Source organism: Gallus gallus, chromosome 1 (assembly GCF_016699485.2).
Source record: "Gallus gallus isolate bGalGal1 chromosome 1, bGalGal1.mat.broiler.GRCg7b, whole genome shotgun sequence".
NCBI lineage: Eukaryota > Metazoa > Chordata > Aves > Galliformes > Phasianidae > Gallus > Gallus gallus.
In genome coordinates, this window is record NC_052532.1 from 173,416,099 (window position 1) to 173,440,384 (window position 24,286).

General features: G+C 37.5%; 1 long non-coding RNA gene across 1 annotated transcript; it reads left to right on the forward strand.

Annotated features, from left to right (window-relative positions):
- The first annotated feature begins 405 nt into the window (after positions 1-405).
- On the forward strand, positions 406-6,951 carry LOC121109197. Its single transcript, XR_005861309.2, has 3 exons — positions 406-701; positions 3,852-3,937; positions 6,117-6,951. It is a non-coding gene; the product is annotated as an uncharacterized LOC121109197 (long non-coding RNA).
- The last annotated feature ends 17,335 nt before the right edge of the window (positions 6,952-24,286 follow it).

A 24,286-nucleotide genomic window follows, 5' to 3' on the forward strand; every position in this document is an offset into this window, starting at 1 on the left:
TTCTTTTGTTACATTACAGAAAACCTCACTGAGAAAGTCTGTTGAGCAGGTTGTGAGGTGCAGAACTAGGTCCTCCATGGAGGCAAAGAGTTTATTCTGTAGTATCTAGTAACACACTCCAGAGCAATCCCCCAACTCCAGCCTAACAGCACCCATCATGTGCAGGAGGGAGAAAGAGAAAGGGAAAGGAAGCCTCACTCTGGAAATCTCAAGTTTGAAACTGGAGAATCATAGAGGCTTTTAGATTCTGTGGACGGATGGCTGACCCAGGGAGGCCGTGTTTATCTCCTCCTGGGTCACTGCAAGCAAAACAGCTGCTATGGATCACTGTCTCACACAGAACAATGATGCGAGTAGGCGAAAGGAATGCGGAGCTGCGATAGAGACCACTGTGCCAGGTGCTGTGAGACAAGCTGCAAGCAACTGCAAGTTATGAGAACGGTGCCTTGTTGTGCTTAGCATTTATTTGTACCGCTCTATATAAATGGCTGTGTGCAGTCATTAAATGGCTTGGCTGCTAGAAACCATATGAGTGTGTGGCCTCGTCCCTCGCCTCATCTCAGCTGATTATTGCTCTCCAGGGGATCTCGGACTTGTTGTTTGTCAACAAGATTCTTCAGGAATTGTGAAAATTTCTGGAAATGAAGATTTCTTTGAAGGATTTTTATCTTAAAATGGAACAAGGCTGTTTTCACTTAAAGGTAAAAATATATGGGAACATTTAAATTAGTGGAGTGGGGAAGGAGAGGGGACAGAAAGCCAGCAGATGCAGAAAGAGAACAGAGTTCAAGGTGATGAATTGTGTATCCTCAGGTAAAGAAGAGGAAAGTGTCAAAATGAAAATTGTAATTGATGAGAGACAATATCTTTAAATAGATTTTCAGTTAGGCAGTGCACTGAAAAGTGAGAAATAAAAGTTGTGTAAAAATGCCGGAAGTCTAAGAAACAATAAGAAGAAAATCATTGTCTCTTGTTTTAAACTAGCATATCGATACATAACATGCAAAAACTCAATGGAAGGAAGTCAAATAGAGGAAAAGTAATAGAAACGCAAAAACTATATGGGAACTATAGAATAGATGCGCATGAAATTACAGCATAATGTAATTGGTAATATCCAACTAGGATAACAATGTTTTCTGTGACCTCCGAGAGCAACCATCAAACTAAAAGACCAAGAAACAGAAATAAAACAGAGGAGGTTTGGTCAAAAGAATACATGTCTCAGCTGGGGATGAGGTGAAGTTGAAACTAAATTTTTAGACAAGAGCAGTTTCAATTCTGTGGAACAAGTAGTCAGGGAATGGGTAGAAAGAAATGCAACTAGGGGCTCACCTAACAAAACTCAAAAAATATTATTGAAAACTTATTTATAAAATACTTAAATCTAGGATTTTTGTAGTCATGGCAAATCCCATGTGTCATTCACCCCCTCTCACCCTCCTGCCCCCAGATCCTGGCTAATATACTGTTTAATGTCAAAAAGAAGGCAATATAATTATGGGGAATTTCTTCTGTTAAAAAGAAAAAACAGAGGACAAACACATGGTAAAATGTTTTCATTTGACATCTAAAATGCATTAAATAGTTAAAAAATACATAGAATCTTCAAACAAAATGCATACTATGAAAATTTGTTAGAAAGATCAGGAAAACACTTAAGCCAGAAATAAGAAGGCACTTTAAAAGAGTTCTGTTAACAAAAAGGAACACAGACTACATGGATTTCATTTGTGAAGCCCTCACTAAACAGTTGTAAAGAAATAGCTCACATTAAGAGGTACAATTCTAGTATGTTTAGATATAGAAAAACAGGACAATGATAAATGGCTGGTTTGCAAGTACGGTGAGGTTCCCAGATACTGCTCTGTATTGGAACTAGAGATCCCCAATGAGACTTTTCAGCATATTCACATATGACCTGAAAACAAGAGGAGGTGACTGAAGTATCAGGGTTTACTGACACTACTGCATTTTAAGGGGACTTATTAATAGGAGAACTGATTGAGAAAAAAAATCAGAAATAAATAAATTCCAAAGGAATAAAACATGGTTATTCTTGAATAAAAACATTCCTAAATTAAGGTGTCAGGTGTTGATATCTTGACTTAGTACTATTCAGGAAAGATAACTTGGAGTTATTTTAGACCCATGAATGTGCTAGCTCAGCGCTTAGCACTGTTCTAAAACACTTACAAATGTTATTAGGGAAAGGACTAGGAATTAAAAAAAATAAATCATGACTGAAGACATTTAGTGCTTTCCATTCTGTTTGCATTTCATCTGCTTTCATTCAGATGGTCAGAAGTTATTTGGTAAAGCTGGAAAGGATACAAGAATGATTAAAGGTATTTGGTGATGAAGGAGTGGGAAGACTTGGACTTTCCAGTCTGGAAAAGGATTGAATAAGATGAGCTTTCATGAAAGTCCATAAAGTTCTGGATGACATTGAAAAAGTCAATAGAATTACCACTTTTATTACAAGACCTGGAGAGCAGCAAATGAAAATAGTCAGTGGCAATTTAAAAAATAATGAAAGGAATTTCTTCTTGATACAATATGTGTTTAGGAAGTAGATCACTTGGTTACAGAATATTGCAGTTGCTCCATCTTTACTTAGACTTTAAATGCAATTCAGCATATTGCACTGAAGACAAGTTATCTGTATGCAGATTTCCTCAAGAAGCCTATCAATAGAGTTACACATCCAGTGAGTCAAGGAGCTTTCAGGAAGGTATCACCCACTGATCCACTGGTTTCATATTCTTCTATAAGTATCTGCTCCTCTCAGATGTGGGGTGTAGGACTAGATATTGCTTTGGTCTGACATGGCATCACCTATACTAGAAAATGAAGCACAGTTTGAGAGCATAGACATGCCAGGACAAGGCAATAGTGATCTGTAGGTTACTACAGTCTTTGTTTCTGTGTTCTATAATATGGATTTTTTCTATGAGAACCAGCACATCCCAAACAATGCCCAGTTCAAAAAAGAGTGGTAGTCAAGAACAAGGTGGGACGAAGAAATTTGGGCATGAAGATGTAAACCCTTCTATGTCAACTGACGTTAGAGGTGGGGAGACAGGCAGGTTTTGGCCTATTTCATTTTTTTTTTATTTTGTGGCCTAGACAGACAGGGAAAACTGAGCTGCCTGAACTTAGCTTGCTCAATCTAGTTTGGTGCTAATGAAGATTTATAACAGCTGACCTTAATGAACGTTTTTTTAATTTAATTTTCAGTTGTTTCTGTTTAGACCTGTTTTTGTGTTCTTGGCTTTTTGTGGAGAGGAATGCTGGGGGTGGGGGGAAGACCTTAAGACATCCTAAGACTTTAAGGCTTCTGTTCTTATGGAAAATTGGGAAATAAACCTTATGAAATAAAAACAAATTATTTGACATAAGCACAGTATCATGATGCAGAAGAGAACAAATTCAGCTCAGTTGCCAGCATGTCCTTGCTTGGCGAGGTTCCAGTCCTTGCAGCAGGAATTCGATTAGGTAAGAAACTCAAGATTTACCTATAAGTATTGGATATAATTAAATTCCGAAGTCGGTATGGGTTCATCCACTATATTTAAGTTTTCTAGCTACACTCTCAAAATATTAAAGCAATTTTCTAAATTTTTACAATATTCATTTCTGTGTCATATTTTCCATCTGAGACCAATTATTTTGTTTAATCTCTGTTCTATCAAGTTTAGTCTCTTTGCTTTATCTTGGAAAATTATAAGAGAAAATCTGACCTGGTGATTATTCTGAGATTTGGGACAAGTATGGAGTATTTCTTTTTTTTCCTGGAGCTGATGTCTAAATGCCCCATGAATTCACATTTTCTTTTTTATCTTCTTCAGTTACAGCTTTAAAATTTTGAAGTAAGTCTAAGTGCATGCAAGCTCATTTGTTAGACTGGATGCAACACTGTCATTATATTCATAAGGTAAGTAAAATATCTTCAGTATTTTTGAAAACATTATTGTTTTGAAAACATTATTTGAAAACATATTTTTGAAATTCATAACATTAGTATTATTTACAATTCCTGGCATTCTTTAAGTTGTAAATATTCGTTAAATGAGCACTTATACAGATAACGGAAGCACAAAGACTGCAGAAAGTAGTGCAGGAGAACTATACATCAGAGATTTTCTTAAAACCATGCAGGATTTTTTTATATATACATACACTGATTCAAATAGTTTCCTATGATCCTTCAATAATTAAAACAATTCATAAGAACATTATAATGCAGTCTACCACAGAAAGGCAGTCAGATGGTGTAAACACATAGGGTGAACTATTTTCAAAAAGGGCAAATTTATTTCACCACTGAAACTGTTCCAGAAGCTACAAAATATACCATTTATACAGATGATTCAGAGAGCTTTATCAGTTACGTTGTACCTTAATATCTAGCAAATTTGTTACTATCTTTTTCTAAAACTGACCTAATATTTCATAGTAAATACACTTGATAATTTGCTGAGAAAAGCACTTAATAAAGGATGCACTCTTTGCCTTTCTTCATTTGACACCATTGTGAGAGGACACTGACTTAGCTGGAAGATTCTAGTGGCTAAATTCTTCCAGTTGGTCTAAAACTATTCCACTGCTGCCCTGAAAAGGCTAAAATAAATAAAAACACATGATCCCATTCAAAAGCCTAAGCCCTTCACACACACTGGCCAGACTTCTGTGGAGCAGTAGCTGTGGAACTGGCAATAGATGCTGGCTTGCAGAACTCTTATTCTGTATGTCCTTTCAGTTGAGTGAACATGCACAAATGTCAAAAGAAATAAAAATGGGGTCATTTCTAACAGTGTTATGTTGTGCTACAATCTTTACATTGCACAGCATAAAGACCCTCTCATTATTTACCTTTCTCAGAAGAATCTTCTTATTTAAAATTTGCATTTAAAGAGTGCATGGCCTTTTTGAACATTCCTCCATCCCCAGTTCTATGCCTGTCTAAAGTCTCTACATACCAGACTTAATCTTGATTCCCACAACAAAAAATGTGACGAGTAAAAGAGAAGGTAAATTCATATCCATAAGCCGTACCCAAATAACAGCAATGATTTGTGCTCTCAGCCTCATGAGTCTGTGTCACCCTGCTGAGGCAGCCAAGGGGCTTAGCAGAACAAGCATTTAAATCCTGACTGAAAATACCAAGCTACAGTATTTGGTTAGAAGCTCATGTGCCTGTGATATCTCTTTGGCCATCTCATGTAGAACAAGTCCTTTTATAAAAAGTCAGTCAGCTTTTATTTTGTGGATGTGCCATCACTGGAGTCATTCAGGGCCAGGCTAGATGGGTCCCTGGACAGCCTGATCTGGTGAGTAGCTGCTGTGCAGACTGTTGGAGCTAGATGGGCTTTAAGGTCCCTTCCAACCTAAGCCATTCTATGGTTCCAAGGTTCTATTATTCTTTCAACATTATGGAGAAAGCATCTTGCAAAGGTATAGTTAAGTGGTAACAACCCCAAACTCTGTTTAGGTTAGTGAACCTCCATTGCAGGAACACCTGTCCCACAAGTGTCCAACATTTCTGAACTTGTAAGACATTTTCCAGTTTAGTTGCAAAAGGTGATATCTTTCCTTATGAAATAACACTAATGAAATACTAGTACATACATATAGACTAAACTGCAGTTTGATTTAGTTAGACTGCCTATATCCTACAACAGAGGTGATAATTCAAAGTATCATGTGATCAGCAGATACTAAGTTTGTGCGTCTATGCTGATTATTTTAAAGTTGTTCCTTGTGTGATAAAATTCTTGACTGGTTAATTTACATCATATTGAATGCTGTACTGTTAGAAGATGTAATTAAATGGTATTTATGTAAAAATGGCCTCATCATGGCTTCTTCTCAGAGAGCTCCATTAAACTTTGACACTCTGGATAGCCTAATAGACACACTATTTACTGTCACTGCTACTTAATAGGAGCTTCTGAGCATTTTGTCTGGAACTGAGGTCACGGATTTATATTCTTTTGGCTTATGCCAATAACTCCTTTAATTTGTGCATCTACTAATGGATACAGTTTCCAATCAGACAAAAAATGAAGACGAGTAGTAGTAGTTTACTAGTGGTAAATTTCTTTTCTGTACAGGTGCCAAAGCACTGAAACAAGTTGCCCAGAGAGTCTGTGGAGTGTTCTTCCCCGGAGATATTCAAGATCTGTTTGGACATAACCCTGGGTTAGGTGCTCTCTGTGGCCCTGCTTGAGCATCTGGGGTTGGACCAAATGATCTCCAGAGGTCCCTTTCAACCTCAGCCATTCTGTGATTCTGTGACTAGATCAATATTTCATTCTCGAATTAATACTCTTTTCTTAGATATGCTATTATTGTATTTCTTTACTTTCTATTCACTTATACTCTGTTACAAGATTTAGGCTCTGATAAATAGTTTTATAGCTCTGTTATTATGCAAACCATTTTGAGGTCATTCGAAGGTATTTTATGGGAAAATTTTGAGATGTAGTTTAATCTTTTAATTTTCATCATGTAAATGCTTATTCCTACAACAAAGCTTCATTATATCTTTATATTTCCCACATCTTTCATAACTGTACATAAATTCCAAAAATTAGAGTACAGCTATATGAAATAAGTAAGCTTCTGTGATGCCTGCTATTAAAGAAGAACAAGTTTTAAAACTGAACACTTTTGTGTCTCTGAAATTTAGCTATCTCATTCCTTTAAGTCATTTATTGTAGAATACATTAGATTGCTTCTTAGGACATTTGACAGTGCTAAAATATTAGCTCATTTTTGCAGTGCAAAAGTCAACAAACTATTTCTGTGCAAGTATGTAAGTCATCTGTGTTATTACCATGTGTTTCATTTTTATTATGATTGATGTCATTGCAATAAATACATGAGCAACCCCTAGATCTCTGTTTTAATGAATTACAGGAATTTTTGTGGATTAGCATTTCCTAATCTTGGTTCTAAAACACAGTTTTCTGACGAGATCAATATCACATCCCTGTGGTAATTAATCATTTACACAATGTTTCCCTTAAAGGAGAAATATAATCCTTTTACATCCACCATAAAATACACTCTCTGGGACAGGATTTGGAGCCCAGCCAAGCTGTGCACTGTACAGAGGAAACTGCTTGTTATGGATGCTAAGACATTCTTCTTAGAGCTTCACTATAAATACATCTAGTGCAGAGTTTAAGTTGCCTGGATTTCTTAATGCACATTTTTGTTTATTCAAATTTCTCTTTCTCTTTCTCTTTCTCTTTCTCTTTCTCTTTCTCTTTCTCTTTCTCTTTCTCTTTCTCTTTCTCTTTCTCTTTCTCTTTTTCTTTCTCTTTCTCTTTCTCTTTCTCTTTTTCTTTCTCTTTCTCTTTTTCTTTTTCTTTTTTTTTCTTTTTCTTTTTCTTTTTCCTTCTTTTTTTTTTTTTTTTTTTTTTTGGCGGTCTAATTAGTATTGCCTGGTGGCTTTATACAAACTAATGAACTGTAGAAATAAAAAACGTGGCAGTGAAAATGCCTGGCCCCATATGTGGTGAGGTACTCACTATAATCACAAGGATCGGAGGATGTATTCTTCTGAACCAAATCTTACTCATCTCCAACACCTTGGAAGTTGGAAACATCACCTGTCTAGAGCTCCTGAGATGCAGGGTGATAAAATTCCATGGTGTGAGGGAACTTTAAGGTTAAATGTTTTATTTCACTTCTGTAATTTCCTAGGACTATGGGCACTGTCATTTACCAGAGCACAGCTGATGAGAGATTACTTTTTATGCCACTATAACATTACAATTTGCTTTGAAAGAGCTGAACTGAACCTATATGTGTCTGGATTCCTTGTCGTACTATATGTGAAGAGAAAAAAAGTGTGTTTTCATTTCAGAGAGCAAATAGGTGTGTGATAAAATTCAGAATGTGCTGATTTCTTTTTGAAACTCAGACCAGCAAGTTGCCATCTTTGACTACAAGACTTGGGGCGGGTAAATGTTGACTATAATTGACTGAGAAAAGTTCTTCAAATCAATTTAATAAGCCTTTGACTGCACCCAGTTTAAAAAGCTAGGGTAATATTATAGGGCCTTTCGTATTGTGAAGGAAAATATAAAGCATTTTATCATTAAGGAAAGTATAGAGCAGGTTAGAACCTGTAGACCTTCCTTTTTAGTCTGTGTGTATCTAAATATCCTCTTAACTGTCCATATGGCAGTGAAATTTTTAAATTAGCTTTGTACAGATCTTTATATCGCAATGTTCTCAGCAAACCAGGAAAGTACAAACAAGCAACAACAACACAACAGAAATCCTTCCTGATTAGTTATATAGCATGAGGATTTCCTTAATAAATCTGAAAAAGTACTTTGTTGTTATTGTGGTTCAAAGCAAAAAATATTTTTTGTGGGCGTGTTTTCATTAGTTTCATTGGTTTTAATATCAAACATATACTGATCTTTCAGTAACTGCTTTAGGAAAGCAAGTCATTACTAAGGACATAAATACCATGCTGAGAAGCACCTTGCATTTTACACAAAAACAGCCTGATCTTAAATCCACACTCCCATTAATATCTTCTCTGTGCTTGTAATCTTGTGAATGTAATGGAATTAATTCACCTTAGTAAAGTGGATGAGTTTTAAAACTAAAGAATATATGTCAAAAATAGAAGAACTGTCTCAAATTGAAATTTGCCTGATTTGTGGTGGTCTTGGGAGAGAAAATATCTTTTCTGGCTCAGAGCATAACCTGGGCCTGGATTTTACCCTGATGAGATTACTAATGCAACTACAAAAATGCTCATAGCCCCTTTACATTAAACAAAGAAAAGGATATTGGATCTGTTTTCAGTCCCAAAAAAGCCTTTTGAAACAATTTTATTCCCAGCAAATTTTGCTAGCTTTAAATTTCATTCCAGTGCAGTAAGAAATTATGGAACAACAGGGGCGTTCCACAGTTAACTCTGTATTGCACTGCACAGGTTGCATTACCCAGAAATAGATATCTATGAACATGAATTTTGCCAAAAATATGAAACATTTTTCTGTGTAGCTAGAAAACTTAGGAAAATCGGGGATGATTTTAATAAAATAGTATGTAGTATGTATGTACTCTGAAAGTAATGTCTCATATTTATTTCCATGGAAACTGCAACAAAGAGCACAGTAACACTATTTAATAGAGCAAATTCTCAGCTGCGAAACACTGTTTTTAACACAGTCACCACCATTAGCTTTGCGTTTTTGTCAGCAATGAACAAGAGCTGCATGCTGTGCTTATAACAATCTGCACCAGTGGAGGTGACCACCATTGCTGTCACCACTGCTGAAACGCACCATCCACTGCCTCACTATGCTCACATCCACTGTTTGGTCTCCATAAACATTCAGTAAGTGGTGATGAATGTTCGTGGCCACCATTTTTTCTGCATGGAGGAATTCAGTTCCACCCCTTTACTTCATATGCACTTCTATGTCAGACACTATTCTGTCAAACTGCCCCTCTGATGCCACTTGTCACACAGTGAAAAAATGCAGTGGAATATTGGTGAGAAGGTTCAAACTCTACTGCCATATGATCAATATCTGCTTCTGACATAATACATCATATTGACGTAACATATTGAAATCTGACATAATACATCATACATACAAAACATCATAAAACAGGAGGCATTAATTTCGGAGCCGCCCTCATACATCACTTTGGAAGGCAATCTTGCATGCTGGCTTTTTAAAATATCTTTATATAAAAAGGTCTGTTTTTATATTTGCATTAGTTTTGAAGAGAGTCTAAAAAAAGGTAAGAAGTGGGACCGATAAACAAGTTTTGGAGGTCTGTTCAAAATTAACAATCTAATGTGGTGGATAGGAGGAAAATCTATATTTGGCATAGAGAAATTAGCAGACCTCATGAACACAGTGTCACCACTTAAACTCTCTTGTCCTCAAGTTGCTGTCTTCTGTGCAAGTACAGAAGAGATTGCTAAATTCATCTTACTGGCATTTGTAACAGAGGGAGATGGAGAATGTGTCATGATGGAGAAAATGTCATCATCCTTGATACTGGTGTCTCTGTAAGAGGCAAATACATATATGAAATGATGAACATTTTGTATACTAAAAAATGCACTGTTGCAGGGTAAGGTACATTCAAGAGACTAGAAGTAATAAGAACTGCTTTTCAGTTACTTTTTCTGAGAAATTTTGTTCTTCTTTCTTTTATTTTCGTGCCATGGCACTTAGTTGGTCATAAGTTCGTGGTATTATTCCTGAACTTCATGGGAGATAGAAAACTTACACTTCTGAGAAACGAATCCTGACTATCACAAATCAGCTTGGTTAAGCAAATTCTGTTATTCAGGGGCAACAAGAAGGGAGTGAGGCCTGAGACCTCACTCAGTGCAAAGAATAATAACATTTTGCATTTATTCTGCATAGCTACTAGTGCAAACATCAGGTAGACAAATATCACTAAGTAGCAAAAAGGAACGGAGAAACAACACAAATTCTAGAAGAGAACTTACATGCATACAAGATACATATTGCAATACTTTATGTGGTACCGATTGCTCCTGGAACTGAGTCTGGACTGTGCTAGATGTCTGTTTTCCACATGGTAGACTTTGAGACGGGTAATGACTTCTCACATTGTACTCTGACGTGCAGCAATATTTTTGTGTAAAGGATCAGTCAGGGCATATGTGACATTTAGAAAGTGCCCAGTAAGCAAAATTTTTCTTAGCAGCTTCATACTTACTGCACACGCCTAGAATATCTGTAATGCATGAGCTGTAAATCTAATGCTTCCAAAAAGCACTGGATCTATTGTATTGTGCACTCTGACATTTTCAACACTTACACTGGTCCAGCACTCCCTACTGAGCACGCGTGCGGTCTTTGCTGGAGGGTTGTACTGTTCCCGGAGAGAAGGAGCTGCACACTGCTGGACACCCAGAACTACCATCAGTTTCTTGAAGCATTCACAGATGAGAAATCTGGCTTGCAAAAGAGGACATGTCTTTGGAAATTATTCATATATAATAGCCCTGCTCCTAGAGTTAGTTAGGGATTACTGGGCTGTTAAGTATCCATTTAGGAGATTCAAGGCTCAGAAAGAACATGTAGAAGAAAACTTTTCATTCCTAAGCTAGTAATCAGAGCATTCCCCCATGAAGGAAATGTATGGGAAGAGTAACAACTGCTCCAAGTCATTACAAGGAAGAAATTTTCTCTGCAAAAATAGTCCCATAGTTCTCAGGCACATAACTGTCCTTTTTCATCTGACTATATTTGTTATCTCTTTTTCTATTGATAGAAATCTTCATTTATTTTTTCCCCAGACAATGTTGTAACTTCAACAGAAAGGGAAGAGGATTTCTGCACTAAATCTAGACTATCACTGTAACCAGTGAGGCTGAGAGATGGAGACCTAAACTCCTCAAGTATAGAAGAGAGTAAAACAGGCTCCCACTCCCTGACCAACAGTTTTGCACATGCTGTAATGAACCAGTGGCCAAGTTGCTTAGGTGACACTTGAATACACATTAAAAAAAGGTGCCATGTTAGCTACACAATCACTAGAGAGCATCTCTTGGAAGAAGTCTGAAGAGCAGGTGTGCCATCCTCAATCTGAACCCCCCAGCACGAGGCTCAGAGTGATGTAGAGTGGGTGATCAGGCCAAGACTTTGTCACAGAGTTGTCTTCCTTATGGCTTTAAACTGAAAGAAGGTAGATTTAGATTAGATATGGGAAATAAATTCTTTACTGTGAGGGTGGTGAGACACTGGAACAGGTTGCCCAGGGAGGTTGTGGATGCCCTCTCTCTGGACATGTTCAAGACCAGGCTGGATGGAGCTTTGAGCAACCTGGTCTAGAGGGAGGTGTCCCTGCCTATTGCAGGGGGGTTGGAACTAGACTATCTTTAAGGTCTCTTCCAACCCAAACCATTCTATGATTCTTCTGAGCCCAATTGCACAAATCCTCCAAGTGTGTTCTCATGATCACAAGCCCCAAGGAAAAGGTTTTCTTTATTTTGTATCCTGCCTCTGGCCTCTCCAACCATTACTCTGCTCAAACACTCCTCAGCTCAAGCTCTATCCTAAGAGACTCTGAAGCCCCTGTCTATGCTTGTCTCCAGTGCTGTCTCACAATTTTGCCTATCTATTTAACTAGTCCTTACCTATTTATCTCAGGCATGACTATTTTATGACACATGAATCCCAGTCCAGCCTCCTAGAGAGGGCTTTGGCTTCTGAATTTTACATGCATAACAACTGCCTATGGCCTAATATCAGTTGTGAAGAGGACTTCATACTTTTTCCTACTACGGCTTTCCTAGTAGTTAGATAAAATGTCTCCTACTGATTTTTTTGACAACACTGTTTAGTCTTTCCACCTTTGAGTCTTTGCTGCCAGGCTGGTGTCCAGGTGTTTGAAAATTAGTCATTGGGGCACATAACTAGAAAGTGGTCAGAGCTTCACAGCATCTATTTATAGGTAATGAATGATGTACCTGATGTTTCAGAGGACAATAATTCTGCAAAGCAGGCTGTTAGAGATCAGTTGGGAAGTTTTTCTACAGTTGGATGGAAGTTTAAAGACCATAAAGTAAGATTATATCTGACCAAATTCCTAGTTTAGGTGCTTCAGCTCTTTTGTGGTTATAGCCCACAGAGAAGGAGTTACCAGTCTTCTGGGAGATACCTACAAGGATTAAGTGGTAATAATGTAAATTCTTATGGCTGCAGATGAGATCCTTTTAGCACATAACAGTTGGTTAATTTCCTGCATAGGGGCATTCAGGTACTTTAAAACACTTAAGTTCATTTGATTAAAAATGAGTAGAGCTAGAAATAAAAATATTATAGTTGCTATTTGAAAAATAGTTTTTTTTAAAAAAGAAAATACTTTTTTTTCAGATCTTTTATACCTTACATTTCAGTGAAGCATCCAACAAATCAACAAGAAATTGATGAATTTGATCAGCTTGCTTTAGATTCATCTTCAGAATTGTAGTACTCTATGCTTTTTGGATTTTCTTCCTTTGAAATTAATGCATATATCTCCTAGACAAAGTATCATTTCAGCAACCTTTAGTCCAAACTTATTTCTTAGAGTCTCTTTAACATCAGTGCAGACACACAAGATACCTTGAAGGGTTTTTCAACCCCTACTAAAATTAGTTTTCCAGTGCCTGTGGAATTAGTATCTCTGTGGAGATGTCACTTTCTCCTCATGACAATTGAGAAATTCTGGAAAAAATGACACAGATACCTAGCTTGTAGGTGACTGAAGTTAGGTGAAACTATACTTGCCTTATAACTTGCATTTTTTTCTTTTTTTTAATCCTTTTATTTTTCATTTCAAATTTAATGTTCTTCCTGGGTCTATTTTGTCTTCATGTTTCTTTCTTCTATTCCATATTCTTTCAACCTGTTTAAAGTCCACAAGAACTGAGGGCACTCAGCACCTTGCAAAGTTAGATTGAAGTCAATAAAATTGAGCGAATGAGTCAATCTGAGCATGAGCTACAGTGCTTGTCTGAGAAGGTTTCTTATTCATTTGACCAACATAAACAGGCTAGCAACTTCAGTTTATCATCTTTTCAGGACTGAATCTTTGTTTCAAATTCACCTTATGTATAAGTTTAATTTGTCTCAAAATAAGGTCTTTTTGTAAAATAAGATTTTCTTTCACTTTTTTTCTTGAATTTGGGATAAGAACCTACAAACAATAAGAAGAAAATAAAAATGAATAAAAAGCAAAGCTTGCAGAGTTCAGACCAATACAAAAGCCAATATAGTTCTTATACAAATCAGTCTTTGTTTCTTCAGCAGAAAAGAAGAAAAAGATAAAAAACAGAATGGATTCCTATATTTAGTCTATCCGTATGTATACAGAAGGTCCGTTACCCCTTCTTCATGCTAGAAAGACGATGTTATAATGTTAGATTCTGCATATCAAATTTGACTTTTACCCTGTTGGTTAGCACAGTCACTAGGTTCCCACTATCGTTAATTCAGTACAGATGGCATTAAGCTGGCTCATTTCTTTACTCACAATATAACATTCAGTCACTGAAGAGAAATATGTGTTGTTGCATCTTACAAGCACTCATAGGAGGTCATTGCTTGTTGCAGATGATAAAGCTTCTTTTTGTTATACAGTGTATACACATTTCTTGCTCTTACAGTGTGTTGTATAAGGGGATACCTATTGATGCTAGCCTGGGCATTTAAATCTCTTACAGAAAATAGACAGTTGTATCTGTTGGACATCCTGGAGCGGCTGGCTATCAAGGAGGTGCTACAACCTTAATTGTTAGTTTTACTGAGAAGATGCTGATACTTTTTCCCTAAACACTAACTATGTCAGTCCTCAAGGCCTAGATGCTATCAGATGTTGAATGTAGAACAGCTATCTTGATGTAGTCAAAAAAATGCTTAGTAGCACTTAGCCTTTGAAGAGCCAGTAAATACCCTTTCATTACCTTTAGAGTGCCATTTATTCACAGTCATTAGAACAGATCTGGCTTGTTTCTTGGTATGTCTTTAATAGACACATATATGGTAATAAGTGAATGGAAAACATCTTTACTATATAGCCATCAAAAAAAAAAAAAAAAAAAAAAAAAGAATCATACTCTTAGAAAGTCAAGCAACACATTTATCAAACCACCCATTCATCCATTTATGAGTAACTAGGCCTCACTGGAACAAAGTTCAGACTGATCACAGATACAGAAGAAACTTCAGGTGGTGTTGAGGGAAATAGTTTTCTTGCTAAAAAAAGCTGTGAGAATAATCTATGATTCTATTATCACGTGATAAGAATCCACCAGAAGAAATGTATTAAAATGGTCCTTTTAAATTTTGTAATACGTGGACATAAACTACTCATAGATGCCCAGCTATGTTGAATAATCTGTTAAATTTGCCATTTTTTGCATCATGCCTTTTAGTAAATAAGAGAGTTAGCAAAGCAAAAATAGTAATTCTTTTTAGTAGTCATTCATGCTACCACAACGGTGTTTGGTCTTACTTGTCAAAACAACCAAGGCAGACAGTGAAAAGCTTAATGTAGAACTGGGGGAACTTTAAAACTGCACAGACTCAAAGCAAAAACATAAAAAGAGAGACTGCTGTAATGGCTATCACGGAGAAACAGTGATGGATGTTCTGTGCAATGGAACACAAACTTTGTGGTAAGAAAAAGTACCCTGCCATTGTCCCATTAATTAATTGAACTTTATCATAAAGACCACCAGGGTCTCTATTAAATATAGTATATTACCCCTTATTCTAATTATAATGACTTCTAGTTGCATTGCAAAAGCAATACATAATTTAATAGTTTCTATTTAATGTATTTCAAAATAACATATAAAACCTCATCCAGAAACCTAGGAGTTTTAACAAATCATTAAAACCACTATCCATGTGTACAGTAACAGTGCTGTAGCCACAAAATGCTGGCATACATTTCAACATCTTTTATAAAAATCAAACTTGGAAACACACCGGCTTAAAAGGTCCTGACTCTGGCTGCCAGAGCTTTAATGGGGTTTCAGAGATCCAAGCCTACCATAGTTGTATTCCTGAAGTGTAAAAAATACATCAGAAGCAAATCCTGGCCTCTTCCCTCAGCAGTTTTAGGAAAAACATCTTCCTTGGAGAGCTCCACTGGGACAATTGACAGATACTGTTATGGCTGGTAAGACTTCCTCTGGAGAAAGCAGAGTGCAAGGTTTACAAGGCCTTGTTGCCACAGACATAGGCCTAAAATAACTTTATTGTCTACCAAATGAAAGGCTGTCAATAGGACAGACAAGTGGGAGGGAGATACAGATGTTTTTTTTCACAGCCATTCCCTCAAAGAGCTCAGAAACTCAACAGTCTGTGGTTCTCAATTGTGTACCCCATGCTGTCTGTCCCACCGACATAAGTGGTTTTGTAAACAAAGTGATAGATTCAGATATAAGGTCTATGGATAAGGCAAGAAAAGGAAAAAATGTAACAGCCCATACTCTTTGTTTATGATACACCACAGAAATTCAGGGAATGCTGCTAATATAAACATGTCTTACCTAAGGGAAAAAGATATTGAAGGACTGGAGAGTTTTCCACAAATGTCACTGGAGTTGCAAAAACTGTTTTGTTGGTAGTGGGTTTTGTGCTACTTTTTTTTCTTTTCTTTTTTTATTTCCAGATATTCCAAACCCTATGGTCTTCAAATCCTGCAGGATGACTATCTATCTTGACATTCAAACATATCAACAACAGTCTAAAAGAAGCTAAAAGAAGTAGACAATACATTTAGTAAAACTAAGGTTATTTACTGGTGTCATCTTTTTTAGACTAGTTGCTTTCATTAGCAGTGACCATATGGAGCTCACAGATGGCAAATAAAACAGTGACGTCCTGTTCAAATAAGAAGGGAGTAAGAAAAACAAATAAATTGCTGGCAAAATCAAGATGAATGATGCATGTGATATATGTGATATATGTCAGAGAGCACACAAAATGTCACGTACAATTATTATGGCACACTTGAGTGTGGAATGATTTTAAATCTGAAGATCAGGAGCTATTAGATTGACATGGGACAACAACCTTAGAGATCAATCTTGGGGAAGGGAGAATAACTCTTTAGAGCCTTGAAAATGTGAGAATGAGGGCTTCTTTCCACTCATTAACTCTATTTCCATTTTGGTCCATCCATACTGGATTTCCGCTTTTCTTCCTTCCATGAAGATACCGTGAGGGTTATTATGTATTTCTCTGGCACTTTCTTTTTCCCCTCTTTTAAGGAAGGATTTTGTTCTGTATTCAGTATTGCATCTAGCTGGGCAAGGTGACATTTTGTAAGCAACATGATCTGTTGTTTCCCTCTAAACCCAGAGGTACAGTGAAATATTGGCTCTATGCTACCTGCTGCACCAGTTCACCATGAATTCATCAGAGAGAGTAGGAACAAAGGACCATGCAGTCAAAGTAACATTCTTACTGAGTGTAACTTAAATTATTTAATCTTTTCTCCAGCATACCAAGTTTTGGTAAAACTTGCATACAGAGTTCTCAGAATCATGGAATTGTAGGGTTTGGAAAGAACCTCTAGACATCATCTAGTCCAACCCCCTTGCTAAAAATGGTTCCCTAGAATAGGTTATGCAGGAAAGTGTCCAGGCTTTTGAATATCTCCAGAGAAGGAGACTCCACAGCTACTCTGGGCAGCCTGTTCCAGTGCTTCATCACCCTCAAAGTAAAGTAAAAGTAAAGAAGGTCTTTCTCATGTTTGTATAGAACTACCTATGTTCCAGTTTGTGCCCATTGCACCTTTTCTGTCACTGGATACTGCTAAGAAGTGCTTGGTCGCATCAGTGTGACTCCTGCCTGTCAGCGGTTTACAGGCTAGTTTGGCCTGGTTCTGTGACTAATGGGGCAGTGGGACCTACAGACCCACACCGCAGAAGAAAAGGGAAAGGGGAAAAGGGTAGTGAGATGGGCCTAAAAACAAAACAGTGGCAACGATCTGAGGAGAAACAAACTAATTCACTCGAAAAGATATCAGAATGCAAGATAACACACTATAATACAACATAATACAGTATAATAGAATATGATGTAATTGAAGCTAATAAATCAAATAAAATGAGAGTGAGCGTCCAAAAACTAAAGGCCTTACTCTAATGCTGACAGTGAGATGTCTAGCTGGGATGAGTGGAAAGGCAAAAGAGAGGGATGTCTCGTGATCTGCGAACAGTTTTTATCTTTCCCTTTGAACAGAAAACAGAAACAGAACAACACAAATTCCTCTGACGTATGTAGTATTTAGTTCTTCTTCTCTTCTGAGAACCGGGTACTCAGAACTATCGACAATCCATGGACTTGGAGCATTAATTCTTTAACTCCCAGTGCACTACATGATGTTATGATGTGGAATACCAACAACAAAATCCATAAAAACATGATAGCACCAATTAGGTATTTACAGGCATCAATAAGATACTCCCCTCAGTCATTTATTCTCCATCTGAACTGGTCTCTCAGCCTTTTCTCATAAGGGAGGTGGTCCAGGCCCCAATCATCACTGTGGCAGGCCACTGAACTCTCTCTAGAAGATCCCCATCTTTCTTGAACCAGAGAGTCTAGAACAGGACACAGTACTCCAGATGTGGCTTCACCAGAGCAGAGTAGAAGGAGAGGAGAACCTCCTTCAACCTGCTGGTCATGCTCTTTTCAATGAACCCTAGGATATTATTGACTTTCTTGGCCACAATTGCACACTGCTGGCTCATAGTCAACCTGTTGTCTACCAGGACCCCTAAGACCTTCTCCACAGATCTCCTTTCCAGCAGGTCATCCCCTAACCTTTACTGATGTATGTGGTTATTCCTCTGTAGGTGTAGGAATCTACACTTCCTTTGCTGAACCTCATCAGGTTCCTCTCTGCCCAACTCTCTGGCCTGTCCAGGTCTTACTGAATTTCAGCACAGCCTTCTGGTGTGTCAGCTACTCCTCCCAGCTTCATATCATCATCAAACTTGCTGAGGGTGGACTCTATCCTTTCATCCAGGTCACTGACAAGGATGTTGAGCAAGATCAGACTCAGTATCAATCCCTGTCGAACACCACTAGCTGCAGGCCTCCAGCTAGACTCTTCACTGCTGCTCACAACTCTCTGAGCTCTATCAGTCAGCCAGTTCTCAATTCACCTAAGTGTCCATTTGTCTAACTCACACTTCCAAAGCTTGCCTGCAAGGATGTCATGGGAAACAGCCTTGCTGTCAAGGTCAAAAGCCTTGCTGAAGTCAACATATGCAACATTCATTGCTCTCCCATCATCTACCCAAGTCATAAAATCATAGAAAGCTACCAGATTTGTCAAGCATGATTTCCAAGTTACTGAATATTGTCCTGTCAAGCAAGCCTGGCATATTAAGATGGTCTGTGATGCTATGCTGGCATACCTCAACCAATAAACATTTTCAGCATACAACTTCTACCAGCAGAAAGGTCCTTCTGCTGTTCTCCAATTCTTCACTGAAATCATTATCCATCATTCCTTTTTAATGCAAAGTCAAGCAGGGAAGCTTGTAGCATAATTATTTATAGGTGCAGGAAGTTCATACTCGCTTGTTTGATTTGAACAGGTGCAGAGAATAAGCAAGCCCACAGAACACTGGGGAGGTAGCAATGAAAAGAAGTAATTCTGCAAGAATCCAGATCTATTGCCTTGCACCTGAAATGTGTACCCAAATAAACACAACAATTGACATTCAGAAGGCTTACGACATCAAACCCTGAGCTGAGCAAACAATATAAAGATCCCTTTTGATAAACATCTAACTGCTTGATGGTGATGCTTTATACAGAGGGAGAGTTTACACACAAGCCTTATAAAAAAAGAACATGAAATATAGAGGAACCAGTGTTGTCTGAGACCCCTGAGGAGATACCAGATATTCTAGGAAGCTAACATAGAAGAGTGCTCAGAGCAAGTCAGTTGCCTCTTTTTTCCTCTTCTAACTAAAAAATATTCTGCTCAAATATTATGCTGAACCTACAATTAAGCAAATTAGGTAGGTCTAAACGTAATAGCTTGTTGTTTATCCTTTTAATTTTCACTGATGCTTGGATAGACTATTTTTGTTTTATATGCAAAATATTAAGTGTTGAAAAAATTGTTTCAATAATGTTCACTGAAATCTTTCAATTCCATGAAAATAATATTTGTTCACTGGATGATTGTTCTTTGTTTCTAATTGAAGGGTAAGAATGGAATAATGAAAAACTTCATTCTGGACAGGTAAGAGTGCTGAGGCCTAACACTTTAGAGATTGGATTCTGAAGGAGACAAGCTGTACTTTTGTTTTCTCTTTCTATAGAATTGTGCACACTAAAAATTCTGAGTTAACATGTTCAAAGGTACTATGATAATAAATGCAATTATAGCAATGATGCTTTCAACTTCACAATGCATTCTGATAGAATATTGGGTAGTCAAACTTAGTAAGGCTAGCTTTTGTAAGAGATTATTCTTTTGCACCATTGTCTCAAAGCTTGCTGAGGAACACTGATGGACACGTCTTGGGCAAAGGTTGAGAAATGCTTTGTCTGAGGGACACAGATGGACAAGTCCAGGCAAGCCCTGGTCAAGGGCTGAGAAATTCTTTATCTGAAGGATACAGATGGACAAGTCCAGGCAAGTCCTGGTCAAAATTGGCAAAATCTTTTGTCCAAAGATTTTGCAAGCCAGGGGCAATGACAGAGAGATAAATCGCAGATTAATGATGGAGAAGCAGTCTTGTGTGTGGGTTTATCTCAAGGGCGATAGCCCTCTCAGGGGATACTGCACATGACTCTTACCCAAGCACCCAGGAATGCCACACTGGCAGAAGAAGGATAAAAAGGGGAACAACAACCAAGAGATTAGGTGTCTGACATCAGAAACCTCATGAGCTGATGCCTGCATGCTGATGGACTCTCTCCTAGGCCCGCTACCTGAGACCTGCTGCTTTGTCCTTGACTTACCCTGCCACTTCTTCCTTGTACCTGCTTTCTCCCTAAGGTCAGCCATGCTGGTGCTGCTCTCCCCCTGCACTTTTGCCTCAGACCATTGGAATGGTGTGCAACGGAACGCTGATGGATCTTGGTGGTGACTATCCCCATTTTATGCAATTCTTGCTTCTTTCCTATCTTTTCTATCACCCGCCTTCCCTTTGCCATCACCCTAATTCATAATAGTCGCTGTTCTCTCCTTTCCCATCTCCCTGATTAAGATTTGTAATAAACTGGTTGGACCAACATTTGAACTGTTGTTTCTTAATCTCATGTCTGGTATACATGTATCAAAGCACCTTCTCTCCCCCTGATAAATTGGAGCAAGACAGGTATATAAACTGTAGGACTAAAGAATGGAGGAATGTGAAATATATGTTATACTTAACTAAATGTTACTAGTAGTAATTTCTGATTCTTGTTCTTTCTTTCTTTCTTTCTTTCTTTCTTTCTTTCTTTCTTTCTTTCTTTCTTTCTTTCTTTCTTTCTTTCTTTCTTTCTTTCTTTCTTTCCTTCTCTCTTTCTTTCTTTCTTTCTCTCTTTCTTTCTTTCTTTCTTTCTTTCTTTCTTTCTTTCTTTCTTTCTTTCTTTCTTTCTTTCTTTCTTTCTTTCTTTTCTTTTTTGACAAGCCACAGGTTTACATTTTCTAAAAAATGTTTAAAAGCAAACAGGGCTTAGTCAGGGGTATCAAAACTATGAGATGTCAAAAATGTTGCTTTTCTCTGTAGCCCACTAATTCTCTTGAAGCTTGCATTATGCAAGTCTTCCATGGCGTTCTGTAATATATTCAGTGTACAAATTAATTCCTCATTCAAAAGCATCAGCATGCACAATGGTGGGATACGTTAACGTTGTGCCATTTGATACTGACTCAATATGAGGATTAAACCAGATCAGACAGAGAAAGAACATAGACAATAAGATGTGACATTCAAATTCAGAATAGGGCGCAGGTGATCTGCAGATCCAAAATACAAAGTTCCCGAGATCCTCTCACTCACTGACTTCTTCCTACTGAAAGTCTCCAAATGTCTTTAATTCTATCTTCAAATCAAAAAAACTGGCCTAATGCATCTTTCTTGGCATATGTACCAATCTGCCTGGTCCTAGCACCTAGATTCCTCATTATTTGTAATCCTTATTACGATCTAAAGTCTGTCAGAGACACAGAAGGTAGGTGTTCTAGACAGCCTATATAGCATCATGACAAATAATAATATCTAATTTCTTGTAATTTCATGAATTTTCTACAATCCTAGCACTACTGAAGAGTACCACTTCCCACCAGCTTGATTATCCTCTATGCTAGCAAATACAAACCCAAGCTTCTTGCTTTCCAAGAATGTATCAAAAAAAACCCAAACAGGCAATGTGATGACATCTACTTTACCTCTTACTGCTGTGTGAAAGTGCAGAAAAGTATGTGACACAGAAGTAAGGAAAACAAGTGACAGAGCAAGTGACAGTGATTGGGATGTTTTGGCAGAAGCTGGGAGTCCTTGGTTTTGGGAAGTCTTCAGCTAACACTAAACAAAGAGATGACAGTCACCAACAACTGTGGTCACACTGAATGTGGTCAGCTACAATCCACGATTTCAGCCTAGCTCATTGGTTGGAGCACAATGTACCTGAATCATCTTCCAGAGAATGCAGATCTCCAGTGAAGCTGCCATCTCCTGTGTCTTTCTGGAAATATATATGCATTTTCATCTGGCTAGTTTGGTTCTTAAATGATACAGAATTTAAATACTCTTTAAAAAAAAAAAAAGCTTTTCAGCATTTAAGGACTTCCATCTTGTTGAAGGGGATGGATTTAGAGGCCAGATGCTTAAGTTACCAGAAGACAATGAATTAGAAAAGTAGCTATAGAAACTCAACTGTTAAGTTATTTAAGTGAAAGACACTGAGAATGTAAGACTCGAACTTTTAAAATGCTCCTTAATATCAGATTGTTTTCAAGCATTCTTACAAGAGGAACCAGCTACTTTTTAGGAAATTTACTGTGATAGTTCTTCAGTTTTCTTCAATTCACTAGCACTTGAGGGGAAAAAAAAAACTTTTGTAATCCTTCAGAGCTTTGCTCTTATTTGTTAATCAACATTATTTATTTTTTTAAATACACTCTCAAGCACTAAAAAGGGCCAATCGTCTGCTTATTCAGGGGATTCATAAGCACACACCTGCCTTGCACAGTTCAGTACATCAACTTCAATAAACAGCTGTTACGCAAAAATTCTCAGAAATAACTCCTGCTTTTTTCTTCTTTGCAAAATTTTCCTACCTTAGAAATCTCTAAGGCCACATCTTATCTTGGGATCCCTCCCAAAAAAACAGAGTGGTCTGGGAAGACTTACAGGTATGAGGCAGCATCCTCTCTGCAGGCCTAATCAACGGCCATTAAAGCTGATGGAGAAAGCTCCCACTGATTTGAGTGGGAGTTGGTTTGAAACCTTTAATCGAGTATATAGTTTAATCAGAACAAAAAAGCTGTTCTGTGGGGTCTCTTGACTGAGTGTAGATATTATTGTACTTAAATAAATAACCCTCGGCTACTTTTCTCCAATTCTGCTTCTTTTTCTCAATTAAGCACAGTACCATGTAATAAAAATCAATCCTGATCAAGAGAGCCCACTGACATCTAAGTTTTAATGAGACTCTTTTTGTGTCAAAAGGCCACTGCATCTTTGCTAGCAAGGTATAAAAATAGTTTCAAACAGTCCCCAGGAAAGACTTTTCATCCTGGGACTGGTTTTTCAAAGATTCAGGCCTCTTACTCTTTCATCTGTTCTACATGATTACTGCCTAAGTAGTAATCAGAAATTTGGTTAATAAAGACAATAAGCTGGAATTCAGCAGCTACTTTGAAATGTTTGAAGTCCCATCAAGCATGATGCCTCATCAGAAATCAGAGAACTAAAGCAGAAAAGAGAAATTGAGTAGAAACATTTAAAAAATAACAGTAATACCCAACCCCTGAGTGAATCCATTACTGTAAGCAAGAGGGTGGAAGCAAGAGTTCATCTCAGACTTCTTGAACAAAAATATAGTGATTTCAGCTACTGAATTCTTTCTAGCCTGTAACATGACCTTTGATACATAGCTTTTACAACATGCCTGGGGAAAAAAGTAGAAATAGCTTGTTCTGAAAAAAAGGTAACCATATTTTTTGTGAACCTCGAGAAGATTTTCTGCTGCTTTGATGAACTTCCAGAAGGATTTTCATTGACTGTAGTATAATATGAAAGGGAGACATTTTGCTTCTGAAATATTGTGTTTTATAGTTTGTTCTCCCACCTCTGAAGAAAAAAAATCAAAACAAAGCAAAACAAAACCCAAACCTAATATAGTATTCTGTGATTCTGCTCTGGGTTCTCTGAAAATCTAAGTGAACATATAATTTAGAAGATTTTATGGACAGTCATGCGGTGACACCGATGCATCTCTTTGATCATAAAATCCTGTCTCAGATTCTCCTGCTTTACTGCCCAGTGTTCTTCCAACCTTGAACACAGATAAGATACACATCCCTATAAACAAAAGGATGTATTCTGCGTGACCCAGATGAAATGGATGCATGTGTGTGCTCTTGATTACATTTCAGCTACATCAGTTTCCTAAACAGGAATGCTGCAAGATAGCTTGTGCACCAGTGCCAGCAGGAGGGAGGAGGAGACTGCTTTCTCCCAGTAAGCAAAGGATACGATTCATATGAGTCACTTATCTGACATAATTGAAAT